The 13,046-nt window shown below is 36.7% G+C and overlaps 1 protein-coding gene across 1 annotated transcript in view; it reads left to right on the top strand.

Moving 5' to 3' along the window:
* PRKD3 (protein kinase D3) overlaps positions 1-13,046 on the top strand; it is an 82,800-nt gene that overhangs the window by 8,563 nt on the left and 61,191 nt on the right. The gene's annotated exons all lie outside the window — the stretch shown is intronic.

Below are 13,046 nucleotides of genomic sequence, written 5' to 3'. Positions count from 1 at the left end.
ATTGACATCTTAATAGTATTAAGTCTTCCGGTCCCTAAATGCAGGATGTCTTTTCATTTATTCAAATCATCTTTAATTTCTTGTGAAAGATATTTAATTTTTTTCCCTTTCCCCTTCTTTTTTTGGGGGGAGATTTGGGTGGGAGGTAGTAACCTGTTTGTTTTTTCTTCTCTGTTATATTCCCTTTATTACTATATTTCCGTTTCCTTTTTTTATGTAGTTATTACAGTGCCTTTTGGTTGTTTCCCTGTCTTTTGTTTTTGCCACCTGTGTAAAATTCTCTTAAATATCAGCTTTATGTTTTTCCATTTCTTATTTATGTATAATTTAGATTTTCCCTTTAATAAATTTTCAATAGTAGATCGAAGTACATAGCACTGGTAGGAAAGTTTTATTCAAAAAACTTCTGTTTTGTGCTGTGATCACATTTATGCTTCCACTGTGTGCTATTACTACATTTGAGCAAATGCATTATTATCAAACCTCTTTTGGACCTAGTCTGTTATTGGTTGAAGAGGCATGAGAAGCTCTGGGGGGTACAATTGATTAACACATTCGACTCTTAACTGAATCTCCCCCTAAAGTTAACTCAGGAGGAAGGGGTGGTGGTCTACTGATAAATCAGCCACCGAGCATCCTCTGGGGCACAGTTCTACTCTGACACACAGGATTTCCATAGGCCAGAGTTCATTCAGTTGCAACTGGTGGTGAAGAAGCGTGAACCAAGTTCCATGTCATTTTCCCAGTTTCAGCAGTTTTTTATAAGAAGGTAAATTGCTTATAAAATGAGCAAGTTAATACACATATGTTGACATATACTGATTTTAGCTACTTTATTTTACTTTTTGTGTTTTCTAAAATAATATTCAAGCTACTTAAAAACCTACCATAGGAAGATTTTTGGATCACCTTCTCAGTGAGTGCTTCTTAATAACAGCCTTTTTTTCTTTCTAAATCAGCAGCAAAAGTTTTAACATCATCAAATTTATGAAAGTATAGTTTAAAATAATCTATAACTACAAGGCCTTGGTTATAAAGGATCAGAATTTTTAAATGTTTATAAACTCCCATCTATGTGGTTGCAGGGTTATGTGCAGCTTAGGTGTCACTTGATTTTAATAGTGATTTTCATCCAGAATTATAGTGGGTAAGTTTGACTGTACCAGAGACTAACTTTGAGAGGATGAGAAACCACCAGATGCTCCGCAGACCAATTAAATCATGATCTCTGGTAGTGAGGAATCTGTTTTAAGAACTCTCTCTGTAATTCTGATGAATAGGCAGAGTTGGGAACCTCTAGTTTAATAGAAAACAAGCTTAAGGATCAGATAAGTAAAAATCTGGAGATTATTTTTGGAGTAACAAATATTTGTACTATGCATCTTGTTGGAGGAGCTTTCCACATCATTTTCCACTAATGAAACGATATCAATTTAAATTTCTACATCTAAAATTTTACGAGGTTTGCATTAGGTTATAGACTATGAGGTGAGAGTAAAAGTTTTATTTAGAAAGAAATTGCTAGTCTTTCCTTTACTTGCAAAGAGTTCAATAGTCCGGCACACTTTTCCATACCAGGTACCTGTTATGGCTTCACTTCATTTGGTCAAATGTGTGTGACTTTCCATGTGTAGTCCCAGAGGTGGATACTGTGGAGCGACGCTACCAGGGTGAAAAGCAACATTTTTAACCACAATTATTTATGCTGTAGAAAAGAAAAAGATACATAGGGATAAATTACTATAAAGTAGATCATAAATCTTGAAGTAAAGGTACAGAATGGTTTGTTGAGAAGCTATCAAAGCCTATTTGAAGCCCAGCCTTTTGCTTTTGCCATCATCATCTTGCACCTGGAGAAATCAACCTAGCCTGCTGAAAGTTTCAGACAATGTGTAGCATGGATGAAATAGGATTCCTTTAATACCACAGCAGTTAGTGAAGGAGCAGAAGCCTGGCAGTGGATTCATGGACACTACTGCTTTTTCCCTCCCTACTTCTTTTTTATGGTTAAATGATTAGAGTTCTGTGATTCTAGTAGTGCTCTCTAAATTATATGTGACTTAAGGTCTAATTATCATATATACTCGAATATAAGCCGACCCGAATATCATCAAGTCACCTAATTTTACCACAAAACTGCATTAAAAATGTGCTGAAAAACTAGGCTTACACACGATTATATACGGTATTCAATAAATATATGGTGATATATGTTCCACTCATTGCCTTGCAGTTAATTTAAATCAATATTTATGTTGACTACCAATGAGCAGGTGACCTAAATGTGAGACTGCTTAATGTAAGGTATTATTACAAAATGGGATTAAGAAAATAAGATTATTTACAAAATCAAGATTCCCAAAGACGGATCTCTGTTCTCTCTAAGCCTTTGCTCTGTTGTTACTCTGCTGGAAACACTCTTCTCCTTCTTTGGCTAGACCTCCAGAAAGTCTTCCTGATCACCTCACACTGAGTTAAGTACTGACATCCTATACGACCAGTACTTGAATTTTTGTCATATTCATTCTAATTGTTTCTTTATTTGAATATACCCACTATAAGACTGTAAGCTCTGTGAGGTCAAATATCATGTCCACAGTGGGTACTAAACAAATGTTTGTTGTTTGACTAAAAGAGGAATTCATATGAAACAGTAGTATGATAGATAAAGGCATGGATTGGGGGGTCAGACTAAGGTTCATCTCTACTACTGAAGTTGTTTTTGGTAGGTGCAGTCGAGTCAGTGCCAATTTATAGCAACACTATGTACAACAGAGCAAAACACTGCCCGGTCCTGTGCCATCCTCACAATTGTTATGCTTGAGCCCATTGTTACAACCCCTGTGTCAATCCATCTTGTCAAGGGAATTCCCCCTTTTTGCTGTCCGCTACTTTACTAAGCATGATGTCCTTCTCCACTGACGGATCTCTCCTGACAACATGTCCAAAGTACTTGAGGGAAAAAAAAAATCGCTATTTAAGGAGCATTCTGGCTATACTTCTTCCAAAACAGATTTTTTTTTTTGGCAGTCATGGTACTTTTCATATTATTGCTAGCACTATAATTCAAACACTTCAATTCTTCTTCAGTCTACCTTATTCAGTGTCCAACTTCCTCATGCATACATGAGACAATTGAAAATAACATGGCTTGGGTCAGGCGCACCCTAGTCCTTAAAGTAACATCCTTGTTCTTCAACACTCCACAGAGGTCTTATGCAGCATATTTACACAGTGCAACTCGTCTTTTGCTCTTTTGACTGCTGCTTCCATGAGCATTGATTGTGAATGAAAGCAAGACTAACTCCTTGACAACCTCATTTATTAACTTTTCTCCATTTATCATAATGTGACCTATTGGTCCAACTGTCAGAAATTTAGGAACATTGAATTGTAATCTATACTGAAGGCTGCAATCCTTGATTTTCATCAGCAAGTATGCTTCATTTCAGCCAGCAAGGTTGTGTCATCTGCACAAGGTTGTTAATTACCTTCCTCCAATCCCGGATGCCACCTTCTTCTTCCTATAATCTGGCTTCCCTGGTTATTTATTCAGTATACTTCCTTGAGCATACATATTGAGTACCATATGTGTGGTGCAAGGATGCAACCTGACAGTTTTCCTGATTTTAAATCATTCAGTGTTCCCTTGTTCTGTTCATAGAACTGCCTCTTTATGTATAAGTTCCACATGAGCACAGTGCAGTGTTCTAGAATTCCCATTCTTCTCAAGGCTATCTATAGTTTATGATTCACCAGGCTAATGAATTTGCATAATCAACAAAAGCTAGAACGATAACAAAGTAAAACAAAGATCTCAGTTGAAAATATTAAGACCAGAACAAATTTAAAATGGTTCAAAGGGAGATCATAAGATAAGCTGTTGAATTTTAATCTAACTACATCTACAAATAATCCATTTCCAGTGCATTCTGCATAATACCAAGGCTGTTCACACTTCTGTTTATGGTCAGAGGATTCACCAGAGGCTTAATCTACATGTATCTCCTATTTAAACTGAAACAGCTTTCAAATGACAACTATATCTAGCATAATCAACTTTATAATGCTCTCTGTCTCATAACTGTCTCTGTCTCCGACCTCAACTATGGTCGAAGGGAATTCATAGGAGGCTTAATCTATGTGTGTACCCTGCAAATGGATTTGGGCGTCCCCTGTTGTTCGTTCTTCTGCAAATCAGGTGTTCACAATTGAAGCTCTGATACCATTCACTCCTTCAAATTTGGATTTTATTATTTAGAATCCTTGTATTTCACAGGCTGGTGTTCTTCTTCCATGTGAATTTAATCGACACTTCACTTAGATGGCTGCTTGTTTGAAGACCATCCTTTAAGACCTCCCAGACGTTATTCTTTCTGATAAGTGGGCACTATCTAGTTTCTTTGTCACATTTTGTTATAGCACCAAACTTTAGTGATCTCTTTAAGTGGGTGAGCATCAAGCAGGGCAATGTCATAAGAACTAGTTGTTCTTCTACTGGGGCTAGAATTAAGTGTAAATATTCATTCAGATATCTATGGTTTATATATGTCTCTGGTTTACCTTAGCGCAGTAGTTCTCAACCTTCCTAATGTGCGACCCTTTAGTACAGTTCCTTATGTTATGGTGACCCCCCAACCATAAAATTATTTTCATTGCTACTTCATAATTATAATTTTGCTACTGTTATGAATCGGGCGACCCCTGTGAAAGGGTCATTCAGCCCCCAAAGGAGCTGTGACCCACAGGTTGAGAACCTCTACCTTAGAGGCATCATTGTCTATTTATGTTAAATTATATTAATCATCTGCCTAAGGCATAAGGCAATTTATTGATAGTGTCATTAATTCAGCTTTTTGAGTGCTCCATCTTCTTCAGATGCTTCCTGTACCATTCACTATTTTGCCCATAGAATCTTTCAGTATTACAATTTGAGGCTTGAGATTTTTCCTGACTTTTAGTTTAAGATATTCTTAGCGTACTTTTCCTTTTTGGTTTTCTAACTCAAGGTCTTTGTACATTTCATTGTAATATCTTTATCTTCTCAATTTGCCATTTGAAATTTTCAGTTCAGCTCTGTTCAGCTCTTTTACTTCATCCTTTCCTCCATTTGCCTTAGCTATTCTTTGATTAAAGTTAGGTTATTAATAACCTAACTGATGGTTTGGGGTGTATGTATGTATAGAGCATGTTTAAGTGCTTACCAAAAGACCAAGCACATATGATGTAATCATATGAAAAATGTTAATTATCAGTAATATTAATTATGTCTCTAATTTTTTGTCAGATTCCATCAAGAAACTTCTGATGTGGAAACACCAGTCCTTTGCCATCCTCATAATTGTTATATTTGAGTCCATTATTGCAGTCACTGTGTTAGTCCATCTCATTGAGGGACTTCCTCTTTTTTCTGACCCTCCCCTTTTACAGGGATTGGTCTCTCCTGATAACATGTCCAAAGTACCTGAGATGGAGTCTCATCATCTTTATTTCTAAGGAACATTCTGGCTGTATTTCTTCCAAGCAGATTTGTTTGTTACTCTGGAAGATCGTGGTACTTTAAAAGACCATGGTACTTCTCCAGTAACACATCGTTCACATGCCTCGGATCTTCTTCAGGCTTCCTTATCTATTACCCAGTAAGTGTGTTGTCTCACACGCATAAGAAGAGATTGGAAATACCGTGGCTTAGGTCAGGTGCACTTTCACCCTCAAAGTGACGGCTTTGCTCTTTAACATATAGTTTGATTTTCTTGATTGCTGCTTCCTTGAGCATTAATTGAGGATCCAAGTAAAATTAAATCCTTGACAACTTTTAATCTTTTCTCTCCTTATTATGATATGGTTTACTAATTCAGTTGTGAATTTTGTTTTCTTCACATTGAGTTATTATCCAAACTGAAGGCTGCAGTCCTTGATCTCCATGTGCTTCGAATTCTCCTCACTTTGAGCAAGCAAGGTTATATCATCTCACATCACAGGTTGTTCATAAGCCTTCCTCCAATCCTGAGGTTTCATTCTTTATCATATTGATAATGTTAAGCTTTTCAGATCATTTGCTCAGCATACAGATTGAATAAACATGGCGAAAGGATACAACCCTGAAAACTTTCCAAATTTTCAACCTTGCTGTACCCCTCATTCAATTTAAACAACCGCTTCTTGGTATGGACAGATGCTGCACGAACACAATGAAAACCCAAAACCAAACTCACCGCCTTTGAGTTGATTCTAATTCCCAGCGACTCACCAGAATAGACAATAATCTCATAGGGCGTCTAATGCTGTGATCTTTTAAATGCTGCATTTTTCTGCCATGGAGCAAGTAGTAGGTTCAAACCACTGCCCATTGGGCCATCAGCTAGTGCATAACCACTTGTAACAGCCTAAGGTCTATAAACATAAATTCTATACTTTCTCTTAGTAGTTTTCTATTAGTTAGGCTAAATATATGTTGCTTTTTTTATGGCTATAGAAAATTAAAGTTTAATAATTAAAGATCAGTATAGTGATTTATTCAACCTGCTCTTTTTATGTTACATTTGTCTTTTATGTGTAATCTTTGGTTCCCATAAACCTGTGATTTTTATATTAGAATATCGTAGCACTGTGATATATTCCTTGTGGCATGTGATTCTTTGTATTAATGATCATATTCGTTATGACTTCAGAATTATATATTTTTGAGTTCTATTAGCTAGTCAGTTACTTACTATTATTGAGAATTAGCCCATAAGCATCTTTTTCTATATTTTATAACACTGGGTTATGGTGCAATGGAGTGAAGATATGCTTGCACTGTGTGCATATTCCCTCGGTTTAAGCTTCCAGAGAGAGTCTATGGAACGACTGTTGTGACCAAGTATATGGGAAAATGCTTAAAGTAGAATTAGAAGAAAAATTACAGTGATATTTCTGGTATGAAGGAGGTGATTGAACCAGAAATAACATTTGACTATGATTCCAGGTCTAGAATAATTTAAACATTATATCATATTCTAGTAGGTTTAATGCATAGATTCTGAAATATTTTTCCCCCAAGAAAATATCTCTGTAGCAAATGGATCATTTTTAGTTGAGCTTTGCCTGAAAATCAGATATGGACAAAAGTGATCACATTTTGAATTTCTTCCAATTTTATGACACAACCCAGGGTGGAGTGGGTTGGAGTTTGTGTTGTTGTTGTTGTTGTTGTTATTAACACAAGCTTCCTTTTTTTCAAAGCTTTGAAACTCTTCCAACATTTATGTTATATTGAAACAAGTACTATTTTATTCATTTTTCATCTCATAACAAAATTGAATTTTGTCTTCCTAATCATAGTACTAAAAATAGGGTGCTATAAAGAATTGGTGGTGGTAATTCCTTTTCGATAAGGGATGATTCCGTCTGAGCTGAAAGCAGGAAGAAGGACTAGGTAAACAAGCACCCTTTGCCCTTTTGCTTCGTGTCTCAGAACCTCACTTGTGTTCAGTGCCCCCACTAGTTTAAATATTTATTTAGATTTATTTATTTGGGATTTATTTTGTGGAGCTATTTGTTCCTAGGATTGTTCCAAGAGCCAGGGTCTTCTAGAATGCCCCAGATTCCCAGTTATTCATTGCCTGAGGGCATCACTAAACTTTTCTATTCCTCATGACAGTAGAGATTAGGATTTTGAACTGTTTTACTGGCAGTTGCATTTTTAATTACAACTCCAGTGTCTAATTCTACTGTATAAAAGTAAGTTAAAGCAGTGCTCCTCAACTGGGGTGATTTCATTCCCCAGGGGACATTTGGCAGTGTCCACTCACATGTTTAGTTGGCACAGCTGAGTTGTGTGCGTTACTGGTTTCCTGCAATGCAAGCACAGCTTCCCACTGCAAAGAAGGGTCTGGTCCAAAATGTCAAAGATGCAGAGATTGAAAACCCTGAACTAAGCTGATTGCAGAGATAGAATATCTCCAGTTTGGATAAATCTAAAATTTTTTCCCCATCAGTATTAATGTATGTGTATCTGTAGTTAATTAGCAAATATGAACATCTCTTAGAGTAAAATCTACTAGATGCGAATTGTAACTTGAGTGCTACTAGTTATTTGGACTTTGTGTCTTAATGGTACACATTTTCCGTTATGAGTATGCAAATTATTAACATGTATATTACATCCGTCTATCATTATATTAACTTATAAAGCAAACGTAATATCAAACAAGACTCTGGCTCATGACAGTCCCATTTGTTCCATAGAGTTTTCTTGTCGTCGTCTTTCTCACAGAGTTGCTGGGTGGGCTTCAATTGCCAGTTTAGGCTGGCAGCTGATAGAAAAACGTGGGAGTACTCTTACTGATAAAGCCCAGAGAACCTGCCAGAGAGGGGAATAAGAAGGCAAGCAGATCAGCAGCTGGTAGAACTGGGACTCCTTGAGTAGAAAGTTGCTACCAGATGACTGCTAGGATGTACTCGAAGAGCTTACAGACATGTCAGAACTGAGGGAGTAGACCAAAATCCTATCCACTTTGTCTTGCTTGTTCACACGTGGATTCCCAGTGTTAGAATGCAGTATCTTTGTAATTTGTATGTGTGAGTTATTGGAGGTTCTTTCTTTTGTAAAGAACATGTGAGAAAACATGTATTATCCCAGATGAGAGTTTGGGGATCTGAGCAAGAGACAGTGTAGATCTGATTCTGCCACTTTCTGGCTTTGTCATATCTTTACAAGTCACTTCATTTCTGATCCTTGGCTTTTTCATCTTTGAACTTAGAATCATATCCCACTTGGGTCATAATACCTGCCTCCATAAAAAACAGAGTTTGAAATATGAGGCCTATTGTTTGACATGCAATTGGTGCTCAGAAAATCATTATATTCATTAGTCCTGGAGTAGTCATGAAATTAAGTAAATATCAAAGCATTTATTGTAGCAGTCTATTAGCATGCTAACATTGTCTGGTCTTGCCTTTTAATTCTAGTATTTTTTAACAGATAGCTGTTAAAAACTATTAAAAATCGAGATCAAACATTTGTTTTATTAGAGCACTAAGGTTACTTGTTCTGAGGAAATTAAATGTGATCACCTGTGTGGTGGTTTGCTCAATGACCAATGAATAGTAACTACACTAAAAAAATACTCATTCTCTATCTTCTTGCTTTTATATTGCCAAGAGGCTTTAAAATTAACTCTCTCACCCTACTGCTGCTGTGCTAAATATGTTGAATGAACATAGTAGATGTAATTGGTCTGAGAAAGAAAATTGGCAGACAGCAGTTAATTTTAAACTGTAATGGTATTTACCAAAATTGAAGTTACATATTCTGACGACTAACACTGCTTGTCTGCTTATAGCTGATTTAAAACATTTGTTTTTAGTTTAAACCAATAACATGATAGTAGACAGAAATACTTGTTTGCTTATGTAGCCTAATTTAAGAGAGATTTTGGGCTGTTTCTTGACTAAATACATTGTCTCTGTAGACATGAATTGCGTGTAATTTTCAGATCCTGACAAAGTAGAGCGAAAACCCCAGCTGTATCTTTTGTTTTCTAGAAACCAGTTGTCATTCTATGTTGTTTTTTCTGCTCCTTTCTTTTTCTACAGCTGTGTTGCAGAGGCTTGGCTACATCCTACTGTTTATCCTACCCCCACATGTTTTGTCTTGCCAACAGTGTCAGGCAGCTTTACCACTCTGAAGACAGGATGTGGAAGACGACTTTTTTTTCTTTAATTCTGCTGGACATTCAGGTTGTTAGACCATAGGTTCCCAGACTGATTTGGCCAACCACCCCCTTTAGAGGAAAGAGAGTTACCGCTGGCAATGAAAACTTTTAGAATATAGCCCATAAACCAGGATAACGTAGCTACCTGCTTGCTTTTTACAGCCCTTTACCCCCTCAATCGGTCCAGCCTCCCATAGGATGCAGTGTCATATTCTTTGGGAAACACTCATTTAGACCTTGACTAGGGTTAATGTTGCCAGAACATTTGAGTTTAAGATATATAAATCTCAAAACAAGAAGAAAAAAGTATTCAAACTTGAGCTGAAAAAGAAAAGAAAAAAAGGTAGGTGTTGAATTAAACAATTCTTCTGGTAGCCCTATTCAGAAAATTCTTAGTTAGAGATTAATGGTAAAAGGTAAGAGTAAATTCAGAGCCCCAAACCAAAACTCACTTCCATTGAGTCAATTCTGACTCAGCATAACCATCATACCACTACACCGCCAGAGCTAGAGTGCACGTTTATCATTGACTCAGGTACATGATAATGACATAGAGATAGAACCATTGAGATTCTTCTCTTAGGTTAAAAATGTACCTTTAAAAATTGCAGTAAAATTCATGTTTGGTTACTTTTTAAGAGGTATTTTACAGCAAATTTGTTCAAAGTAATAAATCTTTAACTTCTTGACTGCTGCTTTCATGGGCATTGATTTTTGGATATAAGTAAAATGAAACCCTTGAAAATTTCATTCTTTTCTCCCTTTATCTGAATGGCTTATTGGCCAGTTCTGTGATGTTTTTTGACTGCTGTACTTTGATTTGTAATCCATACTGAAGGCTGTAGTGTTTGAACTTTATCAAGAAGTACTTCACGTCCTCTTCACTTTCAGCAAACATGGCTTTGTCGTTGCCCTATTCCAACTTCTTAGCCTTCCTCCAATCCTATTGCTGCATTCTTCGTATAAGCCTGCTTTTCAGATTGTTTGCTCAGAGTACAGATCGAATAGGCATAGTGAAAGGATACAGTCCTGATGCTCATCTTTCCTGATTTTAAAATAAGTATTCCATTTTTGTTCAAATGAATACTCTTGAGGTCTTTCAAATTTTGTGGTCTGAAATTGATCCAGCATATAACAAGATGGATTTATAATTACTGGTTAGTGGAATGCAAAAGTGGGAAACAGAAAAGATATATAGTTGGAAAATATGGTCTTGGTGATAGAAACGACACTAGAGGTCATATGATAGAATTTTGCAAGACCAATGACTTCTTCATTGCAAATACTTTATTTCACAATATAAACGGTGCCTGTACACATAGCCCTTGCCAGGGGCAAACAAAAATCCACCTTATCTTTGGAGACAATGAAGAAGCTCAGTATCATCAGTCAGGAGGCTAGAGTCTACTGTGAAATAGGTATCAATTGTCCATTTGCAAGTTGAAACTAAAGAGACCATCTCAAGAATAGATTTGACGTACTGAATACTGATCATCAAACATCAGATGAATTGTATGATGACATTAAGAACCATCATACATGGAGAGTACAAGGTCATTAACATTAAAAACATGAGATAAAGAAAAGACCAAACTTGATGTCAGAAAATACCCTGAATGTAGAGTGGTGTGCTATAGGAACAAATCCAGTCACACGCACGCACGCGCGTGTGTGTGTGTGTGTGTGTGTGTGTAAGAGCTTTATATCAAGAAGTAATTATATATCAATGTATATCAAGCAAACAGCCCAGCCCAGATCAAGTCCAAAAGTCCAATACTGTAAGTTTGATACTAGTCCTTAAGTCCCTCTTCAGACTCACACAGCTACATGCAGTAATACAGAATGCAGGAAGATCACAGGCCGGTGGGTGCAAAGTTGAGTAGATCCAATGGAGCTGGCTGCATCACAGGGTTCACAGTAACCAGGGTCAGCCAGGAGGAAGGTGAAGGCAGAGAGAAGAGGGGGGTGGTTCTCAGGACCCTTCTTATGAAAAAGCCACACCCACAAGGAGTTAACATCAGGCTGTGACCTGATTGATAGGCTAGACTCCACCCCTACATTTTTATATAACTTCAAGCTGACATGAAATTATATAACTACCATAAGTAGCTAAAGCAAACAAAAGAAATGCCAAAGTAAAAGAGCTGAATTGAAAACTTTCCAGGGGAAGCTCAAGAAGACAAAGTGTTAGATGAAATGTCTAAGGACCTGGAATTAGAAAACCAAATGAGAAGAACATGCTCTGACTTTCTCTTTTCTTTTTTAAAACTAGTTTTACTAGCATATAATTCACATATCATACAATTTAATCATTCAATCATATTAAGAGTTGTGCAGTCATCACCACAATAAATTTTAGAACATTTTCTTCTCATACTCAATGTTTTTAACGCCCCATTTTCCCCTAACTTCCCCTCCCATGCCCCTAGACAATTATTAATCCAGTTGCTGTCACTATAAATTTACCTATCCTGAATTTCATATACAGAAAAATTATAAAAAACATAAATAAGCAAAGAAACCAAAAAATCCAACAACGATGGCCAATACAAAATAGAGAAAACCCTTAATTAAAAAGAATGAAGTATTAAAAACTGAAGCTACTTTAAAATGGGTCAAAAGGAGTTCAGATGATAAGGTATTACATTTTACCGAACTGCATCTGCCACAGTGGACTTTACAATTCTCTGATTAAAAGGCTATTCGCATCCTTTGCCTATGGTCAGGGGGATTCACCAGAGGCTTAATCCATGTATGGACCCTGCAAATTGATATTGGGCTTCCATTGTCATCCATATCTTTCTTCAAACTGGGTGTTCACAATATAAACTCTGATATCATTCCCTGCTTTGGTCGGATTTTATTATTTACAATCCTTGGATCACACAAGCTTGTATGCTTTGAAGACAAGCTTTTAACATAGAGACATATGATGCGTTCTGATAGCCAGACACCATCGGTTTCTTCACCACACTTTGTTATAATTCCCATAGCTTCAGTGGTCACTTCATGAGGATGAGTATCAAGTAGAGCCATGTCATAAGAATGACTTGTTCTTAGATTGGGGCTATAATTAAGTGTGAACCCAAAATCCATGTATATCTATGGTTCAAATATATGGTAGTCCCAGGCCACCATTCACTAGACTACCTTCAAAGCAAGATCTGGACCAGAGTCTAACCACCACCAATTTTTTTCTTTTTTTTAAATTTTAAATCATTTTATTAGGAGCTCATACGACTCTTATCACAATCCATACACACATCAGTTGTGTAAAGCGCATTTGTACATTCATTGCCCTCATCATTCTCAAAACATTTTCTCTCCACTTAAACCCCCCGGCATTAG

This window comes from Echinops telfairi, unplaced genomic scaffold, assembly GCF_000313985.2.
Source record: "Echinops telfairi isolate 266 unplaced genomic scaffold, ASM31398v2 ScPeMD7_10;HRSCAF=50, whole genome shotgun sequence".
Taxonomy (NCBI): Eukaryota; Metazoa; Chordata; class Mammalia; order Afrosoricida; family Tenrecidae; genus Echinops; species Echinops telfairi.
The sequence above is the reverse complement of the archived record's forward strand: the minus strand, read 5'-3'. Positions and strand labels throughout refer to the sequence as shown.